Source organism: Caloenas nicobarica, chromosome 3 (assembly GCF_036013445.1).
Source record: "Caloenas nicobarica isolate bCalNic1 chromosome 3, bCalNic1.hap1, whole genome shotgun sequence".
In the NCBI taxonomy this organism is placed as follows: domain Eukaryota; kingdom Metazoa; phylum Chordata; class Aves; order Columbiformes; family Columbidae; genus Caloenas; species Caloenas nicobarica.
In genome coordinates, this window is record NC_088247.1 from 17,327,162 (window position 1) to 17,354,240 (window position 27,079).

Sequence of the window (27,079 nt, forward strand, 5' to 3'; positions counted from 1 at the left end):
CCTTCATCTGACACAGGGACAGAGGGCAGCGAGGAGCCTCCTGGGACAGCCTGCTCCATCGCTGCTATCGCGTCCTGTAATTCTTCATCAAGCACCATCTTAAAAAATAAAAAAGCAGCGTCGTGCCCATGTCGTTTCATCGTTTCCTTATGTTCTCTGTATGTCTGCTTTCTGTTACTGGTCTTAATTGGGTTATTAGCTGCTCGAGGCAGCAGTGCCCTTCTTGTCCTCTCATTGTTTGCTGCAGTGGGCCGGTATCACGCAGACTATCACGTTGGCACTTCAGACAGATCTGTTGGCATTTTTTGGACATGGGCTGCAAGATTGAGATGTTCCACTGGGACAGGCACATTTTCACAGCAGGAAACCCATGTTTCTGTTTTGTCCTTTGATCGGTAGGTGCTGGTGTGTGTCTGAGGTTCCTGGTGATTTTTCAGCACAAACAACTAATCCTTTTCTTACTTATTCATTCAGTCGGCACCAATGTGTGCCTCTGAGTAACAGCCTAAAAATCAGAACTTCTAGCCAAATCTTGCATTTTGCCAAACCCACAAATCAAACTTTGAAAAATCGGTGCAATAAGAAATAAAGCTTCCCAATAAAGAGAAAGGAATATTTCAGCTGCTGTCATCTTAACTCTTAATACCTTCTTGCAGGAAAGAACTATTTTTGGAAGATGGCAAGGGAAATTAAAAGGGGTAGCGGTGCTTACAGCTGATAACACTGACCTGTTTTCCTGGCATTCCTCCAAATGCAAGGCCAGCTTTGCTTGAAATATAGGTGATTCATCAGTTGAATTGCAAGCAGATAGTGTGGTGCAGAAGCACAGTCATAGACACGTTATTATTTCAATAACCTGAGTTCTAGCTCTTCCCCTTTGAAAACTAATGAAGCAAATAATGTTATGACACAGATGTAGGCAGTGAAAATGTGTCAGAGAAAGGCAATTAACCTCTGTACTAATAAAATCTGTCAAATTAGTGAAATATTTTTAATATATTATAATAGCTACTAAGAAATATATAGGCCATGAGTATTCAATGCCACAAGCCCTGTGGAATCATTTATACCTTTGGAAAGTAGATGTAAAACTTCATCAAGGAGAAGCGGGAGGTTTTAATATCTTCTTTGTGCAGGTGTAAATGACTAAAATGTCACAGGGTGACTTTTGCTCGAGTGGGTTGTGGATTTCTCGAATCTCAGTGGCCTCATGCCCCTCCTGCTACAGCGAGGGTTGGGTTTTTGTTTCCACATACAAGCATCCTTTAGTCACTTACCTGCTATGTTATCCATTCTCTGCCAGACAGTCATGGGGCATTCTGAGCTGAAACACAATTAAAAACCAAAGCAAAATGGATTCTCTAATCCAGCTACCTGGCTGGAGAAATGGGATTATATGAGATGGTTGCCTGGAGCAGGAGAAGGTTCTCTCCAGCCCTTGTTCTCTCTCTGCCTCAGCATTCGTGATTTCTCCCACTGAGAGATACCATGAAGCTGATGTAGAATGTGAACCAAAGCTAGATCATTAAATACAGGCTTGAAATTCTTTGCTAAGTCATGTAAAAGTTATTGTGGAGAAAACTGACTGCTCCCATGGGAGAAACAGGAATATTTCTGAAAACAAGTGAGCTTCCTAATGCACTAATGTTGTAAGCGTTGTGCTATAACCATCAGTCAGCTGCTTCATGTTGAATTTTGAAGTACTTCATCTATTGGTCAACATAACACCTGCAGTTCTGTCGCACTGTAATGTCACCAAAGTTGCTGGACGCTCAAACATTGACAGTACAAATACACTGAAAAACATAGCGTGACCTTGTATGTGTCTTTTAGGACACACAGTAGTAAAACATCCTTTAATCTTGTTTGTGATCATGTCAGATCAATGTGTTAAGGCATGACAAGGTTAAAACCCCTTATTGCTCCAACAACAGTCACTCTTGAAGCAAAACCTTTGTAGGGTTGTGTCTCTTATTCACGGTCCTACACAGCCATACCTTGTGCTGGTATGTGTGTAATGAAAGCAACATTTTATCAAAGGCTTTCATATCTTAACTGTGTCCTATCTCTATACCTACAGAAGTGTTACTGTTTAAGGTGTTAAATAATATTTAAATATTAATAATTAACAACCAACACCTCATGTAAGTTATTGTTATCGAAGGGCACATGCTCGAAATTGTGGCCTCTGTCCTTGTGCTCCCCCACACTGTACCCTCTTACCTTTCCTGGCACAAAGGTCCTCGCATGTGTCTCCTGTGCGTCCTACCATGGTCAAGACTTCTTGGATGGAAGGTATTGCACTGAAGAGCAGGTGTGGCCCTGAATGATGGCCTTGCCCATGGACAGACAGCCTGAAACCCTGTCCATTTGCCTACCTAAGTCCTTCTTCTGATTTCAATTGAGTCGATTCGTATGACTTCGACTAACCAAGTGATTGATATGATCCCCCACATAGCCACCCACAGGGGTGCACGTCACGTATTGCACAGCATACAGAAATGCTGGTAGCATTGGCAGCTGTGTCTCAATGACACAGGTCCTGGTACAGCCATCTTTTGCTTGAGCCTTCATCAACCTGGCTCTTGCTAAATTGTACTCAGAGGCTTAAACAGCCCTTGACTGAATTATCCACTACAAAATATGAGATTTGGCTGAACTTGATTAAAAGAAATGGCAGAAACCGTGTTACTTTAGTAACAAATGAGTTGTTGCCTTTGAACTTGTTCTAATTAAACATCAGGTCAGATTAACTACTCAAAGGGTCTTGCATTTTTACCATGTTTTAAAGTAAGGAATAATTTGATAAGTCTTGAATTATTTTAAACAGGCTATTTATTGCTTGGGAAAACAGCTTTTTGTGCTTTTTTAATTACATGGTCAAAATTATATTAAAAGTTAATTTTTTAACTTCTTATCTATATTTTAAGAGGCTTTGAAAGGATTAATTAAGCATCCAAACTACCTGCTGAGGTAGGTAAATGTTACTATCTCTGCTTTTCTGATGGGGAATCTGAGGCACAATGCCGTGTGAAGCCTGTATCTACTGTGTCTCCATTTCAGAAACAGGCAAGGAAGATCAGCACCTGCCAGGGAGCAATTAATAGATTAACAGATTTGGGTCTGAGTGGCTTTCCCAAGGTCAAACCATACTGTTATGGACAGACGGTTGCAAGCATTTGAGTTAATGAGTTACTGATGGTGAGCTGAACTGTGAAAACTCACAGAAAAGTGCTCCTAGTCCCACATGATGTACGTGTCAGGACAAACTGCCATGAAACTTAGTGTTTGTGGGGCCTTAGGGTAGCCTTGCCGTGGCTTAGCTGATTTCCTAGGTTACCAGAGCATCCTGATAGCTGGCGGTGTTGTGTCCCTGTGTCAAAGTCCTCCCCAGTATGGTAGGATCTGTTGGGGTTCAGAGATCTGCTCTGCAGATCCAGGCATGGGAAAGGACCTAAAAGAGCCAGTTTGGCTCTGGTTGTCCTTGGTAGTATCTGTGGACTTGGATGATTTCCACACCTGAAATCTAAAACATTTTCTTACACTCAAGGAAGTTCTTCACTTAAAAAAACACCTCCATCAAATCCAGCCTTCTTGTTGGTTTAGTAGCTTTTACTAAAAATAGCAGAATTTACCATTCGTCTGTGTTTAATGATAAGCCCCTACAAGAACCATCACCCATGTGGGGGCTGAGAACAGCCCTTCACCATGCACGCTTTTGGCTTTCTGTTCATCTGTATCCCAGTCCTAATCAACAGTTTCCTGTGGTAATTGTTATATTAAAAACGTAATGACAGAAATGTTGTTTTGTACAGGACTGTTCAGGAAGACGACAAATGCTGTGCAGATGTGTGTATTGAAAATGGATCTCTAGGAAATACACTGCTGTGTTTTGATGGGTTTCTCCCTAAAGCTGTAATTAACCACAGTCAGCAGTGTGCTTGAAAGGGTTAAAGGAAAATAGGTTTGAGGAAATATTCAAAGCTGTGTGTAGGTGCCGCACACTCGGCGATGCAGTTTCATGCACGCTTGCAAAAAAACGCAATGGGAAGTGTGTCAGTCGCCTCTCTTTGCAGATGCACTTAAGTCTGTGTAAGCAAGATGCTGGTTGCCACATCATTAGAGCACTGGGCTGTGTCCCAGTGCCCCAATTTCTGTTTGCGACCGTGCAGTGGCCTGGCCTGTGACAAAGGACAAAGCATTCACCTTCTCCAGGTCAGTGCAATCACAAAGCAGGGTGACCACACGTCAGTGTGAATCACCCCATGCTGCGGTGTCAGACGTGCTATCCAGATGCTGAGAACAAAGTCCAGTGTTAGCCACGATGTTATCATCCTCGCCGTTAAATTTGGATATCTGGTATGTCCAGTGTGGGATCTCAGAGCTTATCTGCAAAATGTGTTGCATGAACACCTGATTGTCTGAGGCTCTGTAACAAATATTTTCCTTTTTTGCTTCTGCTAAAATTTCTGAGGCTCCTATATATGTTGTGGAATAAATTTCAGTAAGATGTATGACCTACTAGAAACCTAGGTACTTTGCTAAGATGCATTTCTTCAACTGTGCCTTCAGTACTGAAAGCACAGATAATAGCAGACATCAATAACCTTTTTTTTTTTAAGTTATATGTAATGTATGAAAGTATAAATGCATTATATAGCTATATTTGAAAAGCGAACTGCATATATTCATATTTATTTTTATCTATAAAGATTTCTCCCTCGGAGGAGAAGAGAGAAAAAAAGAAAGATCAACATGTGACAGATGCACATCAGGGAAGTGGGTTGTCACACTGTAGGGAGGTGTTGAGATATGACAACAATGGATATGCTACAGAAACCTGAGCAGAACGAAATACACTGTTTGGAAAACTGAGCAGACGTAGAAATTGTTAACTGACTTAGTGAGAAATGGTGCTTAGGTGATCTGCAATTTTTAAATGATATGCAATCTGGAGAAGTCTCTGTAAAACAGGTGTTAGGGTTTCAAGTTGAACTTTTTACGTTTGTCCCTAAAGGCAGATCTGTTAAGCTTTTCCTTTGTGAGGGTATAGGCTTGAGGGGAATCACCTGTACCACAGCGGTATCCTTTGCTTTTAGAAATGGAACTGCAATCTGCTGCCCATGCTGCTCCGAACTGACCTTTGAGTCTGCTCTTGCAATCCAGTATCTGTTTTCTGAGCCTAAGCTTTGAGTCCCAGGCTTTGCAGCAATCTCCCCAGAGAGCTTTGAGGCAGTTCATCAAAGCAGGTGGAAGGAAGAGTATGTTGTAATAGATCTTTCATTCTTGCATATGAGTAACGAGGAGGAACAAAACGTGCTGTCTGTGGACATAATTTTTCTTTCGAAACCAATCATACCAGGACTATAAATATAAGCAATGTATTACAGGTGCTACGTGCAGCCTTAAATGTTCTTCTCTGATGCCAAAGTGTGTGTATTGGTGTGATTTTGTTATGGACGGAGAGAAATACTGTCTTTTATTTTTGTGGCAGCCCAAATACTGTGTCAAACAAATGACTCCCAGGACATCTCAAACATTTTTATTGTCTGAGCAGCTCAATGCCAACAATTAGTTTGTGTTCAACTTCCTAGGTAAGTTAATAAGCTTTTTCGAGTACTTAATGATTGCAGTTTAACCGGTGTCTCAGAATTTATGCTTCGGTTCTGGCTGCTCGGCATTAGGATTGCTCATTCACTAGTCGAGCACCTATTTCCTAAAGCCGCCCCTTCACCTTCTCAGTACCTGCACCCCCTTCCCCCTCGAAGCTTCACTTTCCTGGTAGCTCTTGCATGGCCTGAAGGATGTGTACCTCTACCTGGGATAAATTATTCCTCGCTGGGCCTATTCCAGCAGCATTCAAGAACTTCCAGACGCTGTTCAGAAACGGGTATGAAGTTGAAGCTAGCAGCTCTGCTGCCCAGGAGATTGAATTGCTGTCATATTGCATCTGACTTGCATCAGATCAGAGTTTAGGATTTGGGTGATTTGTTCTTTAGATTAATGTCAATCTGTTTTAAATTAAAACACCCTGGGGCAAATCCTTTGCTATGATCAATGAACTGTCTGGCTGCAGTCAACCAACATTACAATAGACATGAATTTGGCCTCCTGGTTCATTGCCTCATCCCCTGCAACATCACTTTCCTTATGTGGTTCAGACATCAAGGCTTTGATCCTACGAGTTGTTGACCGTCTTCCACTGAAATCAGTGAGAACAGAGGGTGTTTCAGTGTTCAACACCTTGTTGGTTTGGGCACAAGGAACGGACCACGTATCTGCTCTACCTAAAATATAACTACAGTATATCTATGAGCAGGAAATCTGCTTTGCACCTGTTTTATCACAGGAACAAAAGACGCAGGAAGTATTTGGAAAATGAGGAACACACCTGTGTGTGAGTGTATAACAAAACATCTTTATATATAATCATTTACTATAAGTCATTTCAGAGTTGACAAGCTGTTTTTCAACTTCATGTCACCACTGCCTGATGCATCTAATTAGTCCGGTTCTCCAGCTGACAAATATCAGCTGCTCTTTCTAAAACATGGTTTCTCCCTTAAGTACATCCCTCTGGCAAAGTTAAATATTAATTATCCTTTTTTTTTAAAAAAAAATTTTATGATTACTCATGGGTGCTAATGTCACTATACAATGAATGGGTATGTCAATACCATGAACTATTGAAAGTGTTGTTTCTGAACCTCTGCAGCAGCCGAGATGTGCGAAGACGTGCTAGAAATGACTGTGGCAGTTGTGGCTGCTTCGTGCTGACAGCCGTGCGGGTCAGCAGTGGGACTCAGTGGGCTGGTGGATGGGGGCACCGGGCCTGGATGTGGGAAACGTACCTTCTCATCCCAGCTCAGATGCTGACCTGTTTTCTAACTGCACAAGTAATTTTCCCTTCTATTCTACATATTGAAATTGCAAGGCACAGAACAGCACAGATACGGGGGGTGCTCAGGTGGCTCTGCAGGTCTGAGTTGTGTGGACTTGCACTTTTGCTGAGGATTTGGGTGGTGACAGGAGCTAGAGCTTTTCGGGATCCTGCTCTCCTCCCTTCTACCCTTTGTGCCCATGGTTGTGGGAGATAGTGGTGGGCTCTACTCATAACTCTCTGCCATGCTTTGCCCTACAGCTTCAGTAATTCCCTCTGCCCTGCTTTGCTGCCGCTCCTCAGACAGGAGAGCACAGTCCTTCACTGGGGAGATGTGCGTCCTCCTCATTGCCGCATCAGTAGATGGCTATTTCGCACGGATCCCATTTCTGTTTGTCTGCTTTCTCTCGTGCTGGCCATAGCCAGTGTCCGTGCCTCCTTTCAAAGCCAGCCGTCCGTGTGTGCTGGCCCTCAGCAAGGTCCATATCCATGCCTTGTGAAACGGGCTCAGAACCAGACGGGGAGATATGTTGTAACTGTGCTTCCCGAGACCAGTTATACCAGCTGTACCCACCCGATGACATCCTTAGCAGTTCCCACAAAGATGAAGTTGCCCGTCCTGTCCACCTTGTTGCCACACTGACGTGAAGGCTGATGCAGTCATTTTCTTTCCTCCTGGAGACTTTGTATTTGTTCTGTCCAGACAGATTTGGAGCTGGACTCATTTGCTGGCCTCATGCGGGGGCTGATGTAGCTGTGCAAGCCCTTATTCTTTGTGCCTTTCAAAGCATTGTGGGCAACTTTGAAGCTGTTCCCTTCCTCAGGTGGCACTTCAGGGTACGCAGGCTCGCTTCTATCTCAATCTCTTTTGCTCACTGCAGCTCGACCCATCCGGCTTTCTGTGTGGATCAGAAAGACCCTGAGGATCTCCTGTAGCTGTTCCCTGCCTTATTCCAGTTTCTCGCCTTGCCATTGACCTGACTTTCTGACCTAGCTTCTTTGTGAGTGTTTTCTAGCCTGACTAGCATTTTCTCACCCACATCACACAACCCAGCATGCCTGCAGCCCAGTGTGCCAGACTTGTCTTGCCTCCCTTTCCGTAGCCAGCAAAGTATTTGGGAGTTCACTTGGTTCACTGAGCCAGACCATAGGACCGAAATAGCAACTGGCACTTGTTAGAGCTTGGGCTAACATTTCTGCAATATGTAGATGAAAATTTAACTCGGTCCTAGAGCAGTATGCTTTAGAAGCCCAGAGTACTTGCGGATATATTCATAAAGATAAAAATTAATAACATCTGTTTGCATTGCAAGTGTCTTGCTTAGGGAATGGAGTGCAAATAACTGTGCCTGGGTACCTGCCACATCTTTAAGTCATAGTTTTATTACATGAAAATTTACATGTCTCTCTTGTGCTTTTAAGAGTCTAAAAAAAGTGACACCTGATGGAGGTTTTGAAGAATGCTATTTTTTTGCAGGTTAGATACCTGCTAAAGATCCAAGTCCTGACCAAAAAAACTGAGGTGGGTAGAATCAATGTGAACATGAAAGCTCCCAAACTGGCAGTCATGGAGGATATCCAATCATTATAATTATTTCCAAGTAATTTACCAGATCTCTAATTATAATATGAGGTCATCTTGATGCAAAATGATGTCTAATTAGACACAATCCCTTTTCAGATACTCGTAATAGATTCCAGAGAAAAACCTTTTGGCTTCTCTTATTGGGAGCTTTTAATTCTTAATTTACAATTTTTTTTGTAATTAATTTTTTGAGCAAACAGGGCAAATCAATCTATTTGAATTAATTAGCATTTCTTCCATGGTTTCCTAGTCTCCCTCCCTGTTACTCCTTTTTTTCTTCCCCTTATTTGAATATTACTCTAATTTATTCATGTTTGTTTGCAACCAGTGCATAATGATTTCAAGCCATAGGCAGACAAGAGACTGCAGCACAGGAAAGTTCGCAGCTGTGGAAGGGAAGGAAGGTCTGTGGAAAGGTTGTGTTGGTCACCTTCATTTAATTACCAACACCTTCTTACACTGGGACGGGTAAGGACAGCAGCAGAGTTAAGCAGGGTTGTGGGGCTGAGGTGGGACAGGGTAGCAGAGTGCTGGAAGGAACAACTGCAACCACAGAGAGGGAAAATGGTAAGCACCCAAGCAGCAAAACTGACTGATCTGCATTTACTAAAAACATCATAAGCTGGATATTATTCCACCTTGATAATTTATAAGAAAGTCCCTGTGAGATCAGATTTGCAAAGAACACCTGGGCAGCATTCACAGAAACATCTCTCTGCTTTATTAGCCAGTGTTTGTATAGCCACTTGCTTTTTCCAGTGTTTATCCGTATCTATTCATTTACCTTACACGCATGTACATGCTCTTTAGCAGGCAGATTTCTGCTCTAATGCGCACTCGTCCTTTCTCCCCACGGAGCTGTGAATCTCTCCAGCTGAGAGAGGTCCAGTGGTTTGAGGTGGCGGCTGGGCACCAGCAACTCCCGATGTTTTCTTGTCCTGGTTCCTTTCCTAACTTGTTCTGCATCTTCTGTGTCTGTCAGGCAGTGGAGACTTTTGTTAGGACAGTGACATCACAGTTTCATGGAACAGTGACAAGAAAGCCGTGATTTTCGTGTGGTCTGTGATGTGAGACACTTTGGTTTTGTTTGGAATGGGAGTGCTCAAGAAACAAGGAGCCCTAAGTTAGCAGGTGATTTTGTCTTCTTGTTTTCCTCATCTGTAAAAGATGCATAACAATGCTTACATACCTAACGCCCTTGGATACCCGAAGATTAATTCATCTTTTTAATGCACTTTGAAAACAGAAGTTGCTAAGTAGCATTAACTCAATCGGAAATTGTTTTTCTGTTAAACAGGATCTTTATCTTTCCTATAACTTGCCTCTGTTGATATCAGCTTATACTTAATGTATTTAGAATTAAATCCAATAGGAAAAGCTTCGATTCAGGGACAGAATGACCATGAGAGAGGACGGAGTTTTTGTAAGATCCTAGATTGCTGCTTGGAGATGCAATCTACAACCTCAGTTTGAGGGCCAGATCAAGGTGAAATAGCACTCTGGCCTAATAGATGCATTCATCTAATTTTCTGGTGAATTAAAAATCAGCCCAGACAATGCATGGAGACTGGGGAGATTAAATAGAATCTGCAGAAATATCTCAGGGAACAAAAGAATACAAAGAACCTGAGTCCGCTCTGTTGGAGCAGTCAAGGCAGTCCTCGTAACAGGCAGTGCCCGTTCTGCGAACTTTTCTGGGCTGAGTGAATTGTGATATTCAAGATTACTTCTACACTAGTAAATAAAACAGGCCAGAGACCTGTTTGCTGGCCCCAAGGCCAGATGGAATGTCATGGCTTTTGCCCATAAATTCTCTTCCCCTCCCACCCCAACAAGGTGGCCCATCCAAACTGTGTGTTGGGAAGGGTCTCTGGCTATTGCTGAAATGTGTCCAGGCGTGTGCGAGAGCTGGTTGCCGTGGGACAAATCCGTGCCAAGGACGGCACTGGGAGCTGAGCAGTGGGATGATGCTGTGCCAGTACTTGGGCCTGTGCCCTGGCCCTCTTTGGTTGCCTAGTGCAGATAGCCCATATGTCTCTGACTCTCGGCCGCATCCTACTGTTCCTTCAGCCCTTCCTTGAATACTTGGCTTGAATTCTTGTTTTGTTTATTTGTCTCGGAACAGTGTTGCCAGGATCTGAGCTGCCTTCTGGAGTGGGTCGGATCACCCGGCCCATCGCTGGCTGCTTAACGAGCAGAGGGAGACCTCCAGTCCTTCGGCATCACGGGGAGTGCGGGGCTGGACGCTTGGCTGGACGGTGCGTGAAGAGTAAAAGGGTCAGTGTCCCGCCTCAGCAGACTAGTGCATGTACGGACCACAACGCGGATGCATTCACGGGGCAATTCTCCAAGCTGTCATTTTCCAGTCATAGCCAAGCTCTTAGACTGTAATAACTTTGACTCAAGGAAGTGGGTCTCAGCTAATAAAATGCCTTCTGTATGCAGAAAGCAATAGAAGTTTGGTAATGCTATAGCTTTAGAAAGTGGGATGGAAAGCTATTCTGAAACCTAAATAACTTATTCTAGAAGAACTAATTTCTTCTAATTTGCAAAGCTAGAGAGTGTCATATAGATCATTAGTAGGTTTCTGTGTGTAGTTACACGTACAAGTGTATTTATTTGACAAAACACTGGGAAAATGGGATGATGATCTGAAATTAGAGGCTGACTCAGATGCCTGGAATTTAATTTGTCAGCAAGCAAAATTAGTAGCAATGAATAGAAGACATAAAATGGCTTGATCAAATTTTCTGCACAGATCTTGTTTTACGGAAGAAAATGCATAGCACATAAAAACAACTCAAAAATTATTATAAATATAAAATGATAGTCACTTTTGGCATATGGCAGAAAGAAATTAAAAAAAAAACCCTAAACCCCCTTGCTTTCTAGAAAAGTGCAGATTGTGTCATTCGTGTTTAAGCTTTCCCATTTCAAATGAAGTATGGGGGTCCGCCTGAGTACACAACCTTCTTGTTCTCTTAGAATGAAAATATTTTCAGTACTGCAGATTATTAGGTCACGTGCATAAATGAGACACACACTTAACTGATCTCCTGAACTGAGCTGCCTTTTGGCACAGAAGCCAAAGTCAAGTTTTACATTATCCCAAACCAAACTTCAAATAACAACACCTGTTGTATGGCAACTTTTGTTTTTCATGAGCAGAAAGGTGTTCTTGATGAAAGAAAAAGGAATTTTTCAGTCTTGCAAGAACCTCAGTAAGGTTCTCCTCAGAAAGGAGAAATCACAAGATGAGGCCAAAACATTTAAAAGGCTTCGGCAAGTTCTTTTTCATGCTTTGAGAGACTTCTAAATAATCATGAAATTCATAGTCTCTCTTTTGCCTGTGACAATATAAATTGTTCTGTGATCCTTATTGATAATAGCAACTGAGAGACAGATCATCAGAAGTCTAGTAGAAATCTAGCAATTTTTAATTGCTTGTAATCTTTAATTGAGAGAGAATAAATTTAAGGGGACAAATAAGAGCTTTAGAAATTTGTTAAATGCAAATTGGGCTGGAATGAATATGATGTCTCCTACTGGGACAACTAAAATGCAAAAGCCCATCTAGAAGCTAGGAACAAGGGGTGGGCTATGGAAAAATAGAAACCAGCATTCCTTGGCCTGGGAAGCAGATGTAATCATGAAATGATTGTAGACTTGAGAAGCAATATTTCTCTGCAAGTATATGCCCTCTAATTCACCTGAAAGATTCTTATCTGTTTTCCCTCTTAAGCATGCATATACATCTAGATTACTCATGCAGATTATTTTGCTTCCTTTCATGCTTCAAAACCATACTTTGCTGTTGTAAGGAAGCTTTTCTCTTGTGGTTGCAAGTTGCTCCGAGGACTGTCCCAAAGTAGACCTACGGGCTGTGTCTGGGCTGGAGTTCAGGTATGGAGTTGAGTGTGATCATCGTATTGGAGACACAGGCCCAAGCTGTGGATAGTCACCGGCAGACCTCTGGGATGGGGCACATTTAGTTTATCTCATTGGGGCCCTTATGTGACACCCTTGCATCACTGGCTGGAGCCCTTCTGCTGCATTGTGGGTGAGAGGAAGAAGGTGAAGGTGGCATGAACCTGCGAACTATGCAGTGCCATTGGTCCAAGGCTTAACAACCCCTCTTCCTGTCCGGTCATCAGCAAGCCAGCCTGAAACCCAGACTGTGCTCCTTGAAATGTGATCTTTTGAATCTATCCCATAGTGCTGGCTCTACCACCCCTCTGAAGCCAAAGGTTGGGAAGGAACGATGGCACTAGGAATCTGGCTGGCTTTAAGTCTCCTTAAAACCACTGGCTGAATGCTCCTGTAAGATGTTAAAGCTGGTGGTCCAGTGAGTACACAGGAAATCTCTGATGACTACAGAACCAAGGTTAAGGTACACAGAGTGAAATTCTGAGGAGCTGTTTGGGCCCGATGATGTGAGTAGGTAGCAAGTAGGGGCTTTCCAGAGACCCACTCTGCTTCCCTGGTAGGGCGAACCAGTGAGTAAGGAAGGAGCTGAAGAGGGAAAAGGCACATAGGTCCCTTTCATCCTGTTCTGCCTTTTTGTCCTTTTGGACATACCTCAAGGTCTTTCTCGTCAATAACATGTACACTTTTGATGGACCTTACTTAGGATGAGCAAAGACAGGAATGGTTTCTTCTTCCCAAAGGCTAAGAGCAGTCTTCTTGTTTTAAGAACAACTTTATTAAATAAAGTGATGGAAAAATAGGCCTTTGATATAAATGGCTTAGACCCTCATCCTGCTGTAGCCGCTTCCCCATGACAGCACTGTGTGTGACAGTCTGAGCTTCACATGGTTGCCAGCTCTTTTCCTCTAGTTTTTCATGTTTTCAAAGCAATTTCAAGTGCGCATGTGAATATTCCAAACACATTAATACAAATGACATTAAAATATGTTTCTGGTGCTCCTATTTAGGCTGTTCTTGGCAGAGGGCTGGGGAGTTCAGCTAGAGCTGCCCAGGCTTGCCACAGCCAGCTGAGCAGCAGGTTCCCCCTCCTCCTCCCTCCACCACCAGGAAAGGAAAAAAAGTCTGTCAAGCCCTAGATAAACTTTGGAAATGTTAGCAGAAAGAAGTGGAGAACGGTCTAGAAGCCAGATGTGAGGCAGAGAGAGAGGAAAAGATCTAGGCAGTTGTGAAAAGGTAGAAGGGAAAGGATTTATCATGGGATGGTAGGATGGGCTGCAGAGGGGATTAAAAACAGGCAAGTGAACATTACTGGAGGCTGATGGTATTACAAGGGAAAGAGCTGCTTGCTGCTGGCTGTGTAGGAGGCTTGTCAGACTTGGGGAAGTAAAAGCATAGTGCTTACATCAACAGGATTTTATTTTTTTTTAATAGCATCTGGGCCTGTGTTGCATTTGGGCATGATATTTAGTGACCTACCTACATGTGACACATTTGCTGTAGGCAGTGTTGGTTGCTGCAGCTGGCAGGGACAGGAAAGCTTGCAGAGGGGAGCTCTGGAGCATGGGGGCCCTGTACTGTCCAAGCCCTGAACACGTCCAAGCTGGGTACATCAGCGTCGGTACCAGAGGTGTCCCACTGGTGATTTAAGCCATGCGAGTTTCAATGTTCCAGCTTGAACTTTGGCTCTTGGGAGCCACTGTACTGAAAAGAAAATGTGTATTTGATTATGAGTGGAAAGGAGTGCCTGAGCCATCTTCAGCAACTTCAAAAAAAGAATTTGGTTTGACCTTTCTGTTGCACAGAAAAGTGGGACACAGGGAGGGAGAGAGGGAGAATCCTTGCTCTCTCCGGCTCTGCGGTAGCAAACTGGGTGCAATCTGGAATTACTGTGCCCACGCAAAGGCCACAACCTGAGCCTGGGCTTGGCCACGTTCAGTGTTGGCCAACTGCTGAGTTTTTCTCCACGTAAGGAGCTCTGTGTGGGCATGAAGCATTTCATGAGTGAGGGAAAAGACTGAAGCTGTGCCTTGCTGGCTCAGAGGCAGTGTGGGAGAGCTAAGTGGAACTGGGCTGGGGTTTAACTGGCATCTAACAAAGCCCTGTCTGGGACGAAGCCCAGCTGTGGCTACTTGGTCCTCTGCTGCGTTCCCAGCATGGGCTGGATCAGCTCTTGCACACCATGGCAGACAGCTAGCTGCCAAAGGAGAGTAGCCAGAACGAGGTGTGAGCCCAGCAGCGCCCTTCTACAGCCCACCCTTAACCACAGGAGGATGCACCGACTGCACAAGCTGTGGGGGTCAGCCCCATCTCTGGGAAATCCCCGGAAGGGAGAGGGTGAGCCCTGGTTCCTCAGTACTGCAAAGCTAAGCAGGAGCTACATTCAATCTCTACTGCTCATTAATGCCTTTTGCTCCTTATCCAAAGCCGTGGGGTTTTCAGGCTGCAAGGAGCAGCCAGTTTTGTAGAGTTTTTACTATAACATTTTGCCAGGCTGTGGCCCATATTTGGGATTACTCAGGTCCTTTCTCCCCCACTACTGTTTTTGGTGCATGAGTGAGAGTTTTTTTATTGGTAGTGATGCTCTGCTCTTTTCTTTGTATCCCAGCTGGCATTTGCTTGATGTGGACAGAGTGCAGCAAGTTCTCCAAGCACATTTCAGAACATCAGATGTCCTTAAAGGTTTGAAAGGGCTTACCAGTCAGTGACTTTGCAAGAGCATTTCATGCACGTTGCAGAATTAACAGGTCAGGTAAACGATGAGCAGATCTTTTTTACTGTTGGGGGTCACAGCCCCCTTTCTGTTTCACTAGGCCTAGAGTTTTATTGCATGAAAAGGGATTAGACTGGATAAACCAGCAGTGTCTCCTGAGGACCTAGCACGGTGCAGTAATCACACAGTATTGTAGGGAATAGAGAGAACAGGAGCAATTGTATCTCATACCTGAGTTATTGGAACATGCCTGCCTGTTCATGTGAGCCAGGAGAGAAAGACTGTTTTTCCTTTCTGAAGAGGGAAAATTGGAGGGAAGCTGTGCCAGAACCTTTCCAGGTTTAGAGAAGTGGAGGAAACACCTGCTACGCCATCAGCATTCTTGTTAACAGTGACTGCATGAGCGACAGAATCTGTCCCTTCCGGAGATGATTCAGACTCAGAAGACTCTTGGTAGTGATGACACGAATGCCTGGTAGCTCCTGAAAGCAGAACTAATGAGCAGTGCCACTCACTTAGCGTATGGTTTGACAACAGATGCACATGTTGGTAATTAAGTATTTGGCTGCATTACATTATTTTATTTTTGGATTTCTCAAACACACACCCATTGCAAACTCTAGCCGCATTTGCATGATTTAAAAGCGTTAAACTTATAACAAAGGTAGAAAAATCAGCATAGGGAAACTAAAATCCACTTTACTGAATGGCTCAGTAGCACATAAGCCTTCCTGAGGATCCCAAACCTAGAAAACATAGGCTTTGTATGGCAAAAATATACATAGGGAATAATCCCATGTTGAGTGGAGCTATGTCTGTGGTTTCAGACCAAACCAGCACACAAGTCTCAGACCAGGGTTTTCTTCTACTGTATGATCGCATACATCACTGCTTGTGACCCAGCAAAGACTTGGAATGGCTTTGGATGTCGTGAACTTCATAAATATCTGAATGCAGTTATACCTTGCAGTACTAGAGAGCCGATTCAAATACTTCATCTTAGAAGAGATCTTCTGGAATGTTTTTTTCTGTCCTTGAATGCCAGTGGTTAATGTATGTCAACACGTTAACGCAGACCTCAGCTACAAGCTGCAAAATATGTACATAATGGTGCTTGCTGGAGCATCTTGCTCCTCCACTTTTTACGTTTTTTAACCCAGTCCAGAAACTAATTAAAACTCTCCCTTGGAGCCCATGCAGCTTTGCTCTATGTATCTCAGATGTACTGGAGAACCAGTTGCCCTCGAAATGCTGGAATTTTTTCTCAGCCCACTCCACTCAGGTTTCTGTGGTGGCCTGTTAAGGAGGAACTAGGGTGCATCATAAGGGTACGATGGACAAGCATACAATGGATTACTGGGGAGGTGACCTGTTCCAGGAATAGTGCATGATGACGTGGCTTTCCCTGGACATTATCTTACAGGATAATAGTTTCTTTTTGCATGAAAGTTAGGAGCTGGGCCAACTATGTTGAACTGCAGTTCATTTTGAGATTCTGAAAGCAGCAGAACTAGTGAGAAGGCCTGTTCACTATCCCGAGGTTAGTAATGGTACACAGCAGAGATGCAAGATCTACTGGAATATCCTTGTAAAACCACCTGTGAAGTTGGTAAATATTTTGAATGTCTGGAGTGTTGTCCAGAAGTTCTTAACTTTGTTTCGCAATTCAAAGAAATTCCAAGAATTTGTCACCACTGCCTTCCAAAAGTATAATTGTTCACAGACTGTGCCATCTTTACATGAAAAGATAAAGTAAAATCTCCTTGTTTCATTCTCTATATTTGTAAGCATGGTTCTAGAGCTAAAATCGCAAGATGCTGGTGCAAAGACACTATTTTACTGACTGAGATGTCTCTGTGTATCTTTCTGCGTTCCTTTTCACTGTCTGGAAAGTCTATCCGTGCACACCAGAGAATGACTGCAGCTTAGGCTGAAATAGAGGTTAGTTATGCTTAATGAAAAAGGAATTTAAGTCAGTGCTGACACTGAGAAGAACATTTAGAATCTTGAGGGAGAAAGACAGAAATGAGGACGCGCTAAGAAGAAAGATGTGACCAGGCAGCTCCACCTACAAACCATAACCCTCCGGGGCAATCTCAGGTTTCTGCTATGCACCAGCATACAAAACAGATTACATGCTAACCTCGACTGCAAGCATGAGAGTTTTGGAAATCTGTTGCAGGTGTTTGATGGTAAACAGTGTTTATAGCTGCCAGGGTGGAAACATTTATGTGTGTGAGTGCAAGTGGAGGGCAGGCCTCAAACTTTCACCCCATTACCTTCACATTTCGGTTTTGCTTTGCTGAGTACTATATGCCCTGTGATTTCAGCCTGCTAGTGAATTTAAGAAAGCACTGATGATTTTACTTGAGTATGTGCTGTGTTCAAAATTGAAATGCTAGAATCACCTGAGAAGTAGTGGGCTAATTTATCACAGAAACAAAAATATACAATGGAGACTGAATGGAAGAGGGTAAGTTCTGACAGGCATGCCTTTACTTTTTCAAGCAAGTATTTTTTGCTTGGGTGGGTGGTGCATTAGTTATATATACAACTCATGCTTTTAGCTACAGCAAATGTGAGAAGACATAATAATAGCTCTTCAAGTTAAGGCTTCCTCTTTTTTTTTTTTTTTCAGTTCAGTTAGTTTGAGACTTCAGATTATTCTCTTTCTGAGAACTGGGGGAAGTATTTTTAATACCTCTAAGTGTGAGTGGTGACTGGGCTGCCCTTAGCTTAAGTTGAAAATAGCAGTAAATTTACTAGGGAGTTGAGGCAGAAGGTTGGACTTCTAGTGCAGGGCTCCTGATCACTGACTCGCACGGGTTCCCAGTCAGTCAGGAAGATAAGAAAACAAACATATCCATCCAAAATACAAAGGCTTTGATGACTTAGTGTGTGTGAAGCACTAAATATGCTCTAGTGGTGTCTTTTTAAATGCAAAACAGTAAGTAGTATTAGTATAGCCGAGAAGGCAATGTGTCTGCTAAATTTTTGCTCTACACACAGTGGTTGACAATTGCCCACAATGAACTGCAGCCCGAGCAGGACGAATGAACCTGTTGGTCTCCTTGGCCAGGGCTGCGTGCAGGCTGGGGTGGGCGGGGAGGGGACGAGAGGTGTTTACCACAGCCCCACACACCCACTGCCCAAGCGTTTTGTGGGTGGGGTGGATGTTAACGAAGGGAAGGTTAACGAGCTTGTTCAAGTGATCTTGTGCAGCAAACCACTGAGGGAACGTCCTGCCTCCTTGGGGTAAAACGTTCCCCCTTGCTTTCCCTTTTGGAAGATGCGGTTCTTCACTCCCACTAGTGACAGTCTAGAGAAAAAAAAAATACAAGAACATAAAATGGCTGGTCCAGCTCTCTCTTTTGATAATGGTCAACCAGATGCCTAGGGAAGGGTATACACTGCAAATGCAGGAATATTTCCTTATGAATTTCCTTCCTTCCTAAGCCACAGAAGTCTGCGTCTAGTACCCAAATGGATGTCTGTCTTGTGAATTTGTGTAACTGCATCTTGGGACCTTGTACTATTCACAATACCCTTTGGCAAGGAGCTCCTCCATTTAACTAGCAGTTCTGTTGAAAAGTATCTCTCCTTGTTTTGGCTCTGTCTCCTGATTTGTATTTTGTGTCCCTCATTCTCAGTGAGCATTTCTTATTCACCTTTTCTGTACCACTTTTTGCAAGAATCATACCCCTTAATTTTCTGTTCCAGGAAATGAAACATCTGTGCCCACATCATGTGTGAACCTTTGCATGTTCAATGGAGGCTGTGATATAGGGCTGCAGAGGGTCTTTCCAGTAGGGATTTCTCCAATATAGGCTTAAGGTGGCTCCTTTCTTGACAGCAGAGCAGCCATATGAGCACTTGTCTTCCTCAACTCCAAGGGGAATGGGCAGTCAGGTCAGCTGAGCAGTGCAGCAGTCATCCTGGTTTGCTTCGTGCATGTGAAAGAGGAGCAGGGACGAGGGAGCACAGGGTGGGAACCATGCACCCTGCTCGCTTCAGAACACCCCACAGGTCTGTAAAATCATCCTATTAATAAAAATACACCTTTTAAAAATTCTGGGAAGGTGCAAGCACTTTAAAAACCTAGAACAGTTTAACCCCAACACAACATAAAAAATCTTGAAGTTGAGTGAGGTAGAGCTGATTAGAGTTCAGGAGTGGGGTCTGCAAAACTTCATTCATGCAGAGTCCTACCTCCCATGAGCTGCCCCTGGAGCCCCATGCGGGGCCGGGCAGGTTGAGAAGCAGAGGATGCACGCAGGTATTTCCACAGTGCACAGGCTGAAAGCATTGGAAAATCAGAAAGCCCAACTTTCCTTTTTTTTTTTTTTTCCCTCCCCTTTAAATTGGGCAGATGCTTTAAAAAGGAGACATTCCTTCTTTAATTTGTAGCTGTTAATTCATTTATAAACTACATGTGCTTCATGAGTGATTATGCTAATGTACTTAAGACTATTTAAACCCTTGCACTGATTAGCCTAACCATTCATTTTAACTGCATTATACAAATAAGATGTTATCTGAAAAATGTGTCTAACAAAACTCCATAATCACAAATATGCTGCTTTATTGAGTGCAACTATTTGCTTTACTGAATTCAGCCGCTTGAACTTTAATTTTTAACATTCTGTTTTGCTTTGTATCATGTATACTATATGGTGGGACTAGGCTGGTGGAACGCATTTAATGGCAAAAATAACCAGTTAAATTTATATTTCATCCTGTCTCCAGGCAAAAGAATTTGCGGGGTCACACTCAGCTCATGCATGCAGAGGAGCAAGCGGGCTGTAACCCCCCTGAGGCAGGTGAACGCGCTGGCTCTCTGCTGTGAATTAGCACAACATGGCCCTGGCCCTGGTTTCTGCTCTGAGGTCTGCCAGGTGCTACGGGGCTGCAGGCAAATCACTTTAGCCCAGCGGGTCTGGTTTTCCCCCATCTGCAGGGGGTAGTGACGCTTAGCTACCTTCCACGTTTGCTGATGAGAAGTGCTATCTGAGTCATAGGCGTTGTTACTAAAGGTATCTGGAGCGATGATTTCTTTGGGCAACTTCATGCTGAAGGTGGCTGAGGCCATTCTGGGCAGGTTCCCTTGGGGCTGTCATTGTCTCGCTGTCATCATCTAGTGTCATTTCTTGATGAAATGATCCAGGGAGTATAAAGAGAAATGAGGATCTGTGCTCCCTCTGTACTGCTCTAAAAGCAGCAAGGGTGTTGAGTGATCTGCCTGATAAAAAAAACTTGTTGCCAGCTTGCAGAAGGTCTTCTGCCAGCAGAGTCCCAGGATGTGAGGGACTGGAGGGACAGAGCTCCTGCTTTTTGATTTGGAGGAGCAGACCCATTCTGCTGACTCTGAGGCAGAATGACAGAGCTCTTTGACATTTTTATTGATGGATCTTTTAAAAATCTGTCTTAAGATGAATTTTAATTAAGAACTTTTTTGGCTGTGTGTTGCTACATGACCCTGGCACACTTTGACGTCAGGAGGGCCGTTCTTTTGGGAGGGGACAGCAGGGCGCAGCAGCCTGGTCGCTGCCTGGCCTGCCGGCATCCCAGCCACATGGGCTGTGGGGCAAGGCCGCCTGTCCCCCCAGCCACATGGGCTGTGGGGCAAGGCCGCCTGTCCCCCCAGCCCCGGAGGAGGCCGAGGAGGACTGGTGGTGATGAGGACAGGGCCTGGCTGTTTGCTTGGGCTGGTTCCTCCTCTGTGTGCTGAGCACTCTCAGCAGCTGACATTAGAAACAGTTAACTGAGCTCAGGGCTTTGTGTGAAACAACTGCGAAGGTCAGAGTAAAACACAACATACTTATCTCAACTCATCTGAAAATTACCCTCATCAACAGCATTGTTTATGCCTGATAGATAGCCTGAGCACCAATTACGGTTATCATTTCCTGAGGTGCCAGCCGGGGTAGGTGTGCAGGGTGGAGATACGGAGGGAGGGAAGGGGCTTGGTGACCGGTGAGGGGTTTGTGGCAGCAGCTCCCCAAAGAGCCCCATGCTGTGAGGATCCCATGCCAGCTCACCTTGGCATTGTCTAACCTCCTCCTCTCTACAGGAACTCAGAATTATATTACGATTTTTTTTTCTTTTAATTAGAGATCTAATTCTGATGGTGCTGTGTGGAACAAAAACACCGAGGCGTTTCCTGCCCCAAGATGGCCACTCTCTCTCTAAGGCACAGCCGCTCGGGCAGGATACAGAGAGAAGGTTGGCTTGTGCTGTGGTCCTTGTTTCCCTTCGCTGTCAGAGTCTTGTTCAGAGAGTCATCCTCCCTCCCATCCCTGTCTTCATGGGGGATTGTGTATTGGGGAGATTGGCAGAAGATACAAAAGAGAAACAAATATGGGAAGACAGCAGCTGGCCTGATCATGGAGGGTGGGATGGGTGAAATACAATAATACACAAAACAAACAAACAGAAGCAGAAATGCACCGGCGGGAGAAGTGAGGATCTTGAAGGGGTGGTAGACAATGACATTTTGATATTTCTGTGCTTGAGGAACAGTAATTTGTTTCTGGGAAGGCTCTTTGTATCCTGTGCCCTGCTTGGGTACGCATGCAGGAAATGAATCTAATCTTGTCCTAAAAATTCGCAACTTGCATTGACCACTTTAAGAACTCTGATGAGCAAAGGAGAGCAAATTCATCCCGGGAGCCATCAGTGGCATTAAACTATAAGGTCTGCACAGTAATGTCAGATAGTACAAATGGAAAAAAAAAAAAAGTCCAAGATAGACATCTGTGTATCTAACACTATAAAACTACTTTGAAAAATGTGCTGTGGACGGAACATGTGGAAGAAGCTATGCTACTTTGCTAAAGTGTGATATTTAGAGACTAGTTTGCCCAAAGGGGCAACTGCTTGTACACATGTGGCCCTGTGAAGCAGAACCCCTGCACCCGCCCGTTGGGAATAGTGACACCTGTGCACCGGGTGCTGACTTTTGCATACACAGAAGCTGCTTTTAGGGTGCATGGGCGCAAATGCTCCTCCCTGAACATCTGCAGGTGCGGCTGCATGCAAAGACACAAAGGGAAGTTGAACGGAGGCTATAGTATGTGCTCTTCACAGTAAAAAGTCATGAGTCACACTTCAAAATACTCTAAGATTCCATGTTTTCAGGCTTTTCTCTGCAACCAGGAAGTCCAGAGTTTCAAGGACAGCAGGTAATAACCTCTGAGAGAGAGGACTGTGAGCCTAGCAAAACACGGGAGCTGACAACCCTGAAACTTTACCCACAAGTGTCCCAACGCAGCTGCAACTGAACTGCCCACAGTGCAGATTCGGTATCACGCTCTGTATCACCATCGAAATGTGAACCAGGAGACTTTCTTGCTGTCCTTGTGAGAATGACGAGTGAAGCAAAGAGCAGCATAGCTTGTGACAGCGCAGCTCCCACAGGAATGGCAGCACCAATGCAGGGATGTCACACATCAGCACAGCTTTCTTCACACACGTGTGTGCAAAGCGCAGCCTGAAAATGTGTGCATATGGGTTCTGATTTGAGATAAGGCATGTCAAGGTCAAGCTAGATGCATAAGGGTTAAACACCCGTCTCACTGCAAAATGCGTAACAGTTGTGTTTTAGTATTTATGTATTTAGTGTCATAAGAGAGTGTTATTTTCTGAAGTGGAGAGGTGTACAGAGGGGATGTTGGATCTTAGATTATAGAACAAACTGAAACCAACTAAACAATGAGTACAAAACCATGCCACTTCTTCTTCTTCCATGCCACTAATTAGGGGAGTTAAAAATCTTACCGACTTCTTTATTAAAAAATAATACCAAGATTTGCACTTGTATGGATTTTTCTTAAAAATTTTCATGGTCCTGAGAGCTACACAGTATTGCAGGGAGATGTACTACTGAAAAGCAAATAGAGACATCTAAAAAAGAAAGATGACTAAGAAGAGGACCTAGTCTATGATTTAATTGGAATCAATGGGAATTGTGCCATTTGCCTTTGGTGACAACAGAATCAAAGCTGAAACACTGGCTGTAGTTTATTTTAGATTGCTGCCTGTCTGAGTTTAGATTTCAGATATCTCCACAGGGTTCCTTTTCTTCTAACTATCTACAATTTATGGCAGCAATATATATTCTAAATATTTTCCTCTACCAGCAGATCAGCTGAGCCTGTGAGGTCTGTGGGTGAGACAAGCCCTTTCCCTTTTATTCTGAGAGGGAGGTCTGCAAGGTGTGAGTCTAAAGGCAGTGGATATTGCACTGCCGGAGGATGTGCCCTGGGACCAGTCCTCCAAAGCTGCCTGAATGCAAAGGTGAGAGGCTTGAGCAAGTTGTGCTACTCAGCATTTCTCAGGTAGAGATATGGGGAGCAGAAGCCAGCTAAGTGGGCTGGAGGTGGAGCAGTCTGCGGGGTGAAAGTCTCGGCAGGTTGTTGGCTGAGAACTGAGCTCTAGGGGTGAGGAACCAGTGGGGAAGATGGAGTGGAAGAGCCTGATGTTGCCAAATCAATCCTTAATCTCTTGGAAAGCGCTGCATTGTTGTGAAACACGCACAGGGGGAAATATCCTCATGTAGGGAAGAAGGAAGAAATAAGGTCTGAAGTCAAAGAGGCTTACAGAAGGCAACAAGGAAATCATATCCATCTTGGAGAGATGTAACAGTCCCTGTAACATTAACACATTTGAGTAGCCGTGCTCTTGCTTGCTGGTAAATGTATGTGATTCTCTTTGAATGACGAATAAAAAATAGTAGTCACTTAGTCTTTTAGAACAAACAAAGTAGTTGCAGAGAAGTCAGCATCTTCTGCATCCCCTACCTGCTTTTGAATACTGGTTAGTGGGAAGGGACAGGCAGGGATCTCTGCGGGAGGTTTAGACAACCAGATGGACAGGGAGAAACTAGTGGTGAGCACTTGGGACACCAGGTGACCTTAAGAATAGATAACTATGATGCTGGAGGGAGAAGAAAAGTTTTATAAAATAAAATCCAAGAAAAAAATTGTGAATGCTGACCAGGGGGAAATGTCTAAAGACCAGGGCACAAAAGTAGCATCCTTGTGGAGGCATTTATGGAAACTACAAACACATGTTGAGGTTTGTAACAACCTAGTGAGGAATCACTAAAAAAATCACTAGAAGAAAGAAGTGAGGTGCATCTTAGAGAAAAGGTTGTGGTTTGCAGAACTTCAAAGTTTCCTGGAGTGCTCCTGCTGTGGGTCATTTTGCCTGACAGGTTTACTGAGCTGGAGCATCATGGCTGTGTTTTCTCACTGTCCCTTTTTATCTGGTCAGGGGAGAGAAATACCAGACATGAAAAAGGTACTCAGCTCTGATCCAGTCCTTGCAATGGTGAGGATCAAGCCATTGATCAAGCTTACGTATTTCAAAGGAATAAAGAAAATCCTCATGCTCTTTCCCTTATGCACTGTCCCCACAGATGTGTGTTACTGGAGGTGCCCAGAGCAGACGCTTTCTGACATTATAGTAGAAAGCAACAGAGAGGCAATTGTCTCTGCTAGAGCAGCCAGAGCTGAAGAAGTGATGGAACCTCCTATAAGCAAGGACAAATGGTGACTTAGATGTTTCTATCCCAACAAATCGTACAATACATGCTCTGTTATCCTTGGGTCCAGTGCTGCATTTCTTTGACATTCTAATGTGCAAATAATCTTGAGAGGAGTTTTGGGAATGTGGGGAATGTTAGCAAATTAGTGTGTGAAGCACAAAGGCCACCTGGACTTGTGTTTCCATAGGTTCCAGTGACAGTAACCAAATGAGGTTGTATTGAGGTGCTCTGAGCAGGAAGGATACTTTTGCTTTTCTAAAAGAAACTAGAATTTGTGGAGCCTGACAATCACTTATGACAAATGTATCAGCCCAGAGGTAAACACAAAGTAGTTCATTAATGTGGGTGGCATGATTGGCATGAAATAGAAATACTATTTAGCATTTATAAAGTTTTATTATTCTGATGAAATTAAACAATTTTTATATAATGGTTCAAGCAGACAACATTATTTTTAAAGGCAGGAAACTGAGGTTTATTGAGGCTTACTGGCACACACAGGGTCATGCTGTGAGTTTGAGGGATAAGCAGCTGAATTAGAAGACCTGACTTCCATTATAATGCTCTACGTTAGATGACAATCCACAATAGAAAAGATGAATGGAAATAAAAAAAGACAGATGGAGAATGAAAGGAAACGTGCATAAGTGTTTGAAATAAATATATTCAACGAGCAAGCATGAAACTGGTAATTGAAACCTTTGCACACTTTTAAAGAAAATTAAATGTATTTGCTTGCAGTGCATTTGGAATAACAGGGTACTGAAAGGGATGATGGGGCCTGTGACAGAAAGTGAAAGCATTTACTGAGGATGTTGATAAAAGCTATATTTTTACGTCCGTTTTCAGGAAGGAATAAGAGGACAGATGGCAGAAATTTCCCAAGGGATAAAAGAGAATTACTAGAGAAGATCAGGATCAGACCCGCACAGGTGATCATGAAATTGTAATGCCTGAAAACTCAATTTCTCAAGGTCAATATAACCCGTGCCCGGGTAACCAGCTTCTCTGAATTCTGAGGCGAACGGGACAGCATGAGAAAACTGGGAGGTACTGGAAGACCGGTAAGACTGTAATATCGGTGATGACCTAGAGTGAATCAAAGTACTTAGAGTATTGTCATCTGGGTGGTTTCTATTTTATGTGTGTTTCTGCACCACACTCATTGGAGGAGTACCAGAGCACCTTCAGTAACATCAGCCACATGGTCTTAGCTCCCTCAGCCTCTCCTGGGAGAACAAACATGTCTTGGAGGGCCTTGTTTCAGTAGCATTTCTTCGTTATTCTCGGTGTGTGTATTGTAGAATATTTGTTGCAACAGGATGGGACAAGAAATGTGTCCGATGCCTGAAGTGGAAGGTTGTAGGTTAGGGAGAAGGCTGCATTTCACTGTATCAGTTGCTCCTGGAAGAGGTCTGTTTGGACTGGAAATTGCTGGAGATTTAGGAGAATAAAGACAGGAGTTCCTCCTCCCTCGCCATAGCTGTTGACCTTATCTCCAGCTGATTTGTGCCTGCTTTCTCTCCGAGTTTCAGACATGACCATCAGACTCCAGCTGTACAGAGGAATGCAGTTCTGTTCCAGTCCTAGTCTAACAACCAGATTTTGTGAGATGTCTTGTTCTTAATGTCATGGGACCTAAATGCCTAAACATCTTAAAAATCTGTGTTGACTTTATTCCAATTTTGTCCATCTAGCAATTGCACAAGTGTACACAGTGCCCCTGTGCTTTTGCATCATTTAGATAAATGCTGTAGTATGAAAAGAGACAATAGCCCTGGGGAAGGTGCTGGAAAAGGTGAGGAGGACTATAGTGAGACAGCTTAAATACTGTGATCTGACTACTTGCGTGAGAACTACTGTGTCTACCAAAGAGAATCTGTTTGGTTTTGATTTCTCTGAGGAAATGCAAAGCATTTCAGTGGATTGACATTGTGATTAGAATTTAACTTCTGACCTTATGGAATGAGTGGATATTATAAATGTAACACAGGGTGATGAAGCTTGTTCAGTGCCGAGGAGCATGTTCCTAGTTTTAGGGAGCCTCTTCCAGACCAGTGTCCAGAGTGTTATGATCAGAACCGATCCTTTCTCTCTCTTCTTAGTGAATATCACAGAGACTCACCAATATAGGCGTGAGCTCTAGGGCAGGGGTGTCAAACTCATTTTCACCGAGGGCCACATCAGCCTCGCGGTTGCTTTCAAAGGGTTGAATGTAATTTTAGGACATTTATACAGTCCTAAAGCTCTAGGGGATGCTCAAAAAGTGATTCATTTCCCATGTTGTTGGTAATGACTGTTCCTTTTACATCAAATCCTTGTGTCTAGTCACAACTGAACAGATGATGAGCTCGACAATCATCTTGCTGGATCCTGGTTGGACTACTATGGAAGAATTGCCCAAAGTAAGAACAATTTTCGGACATCTCA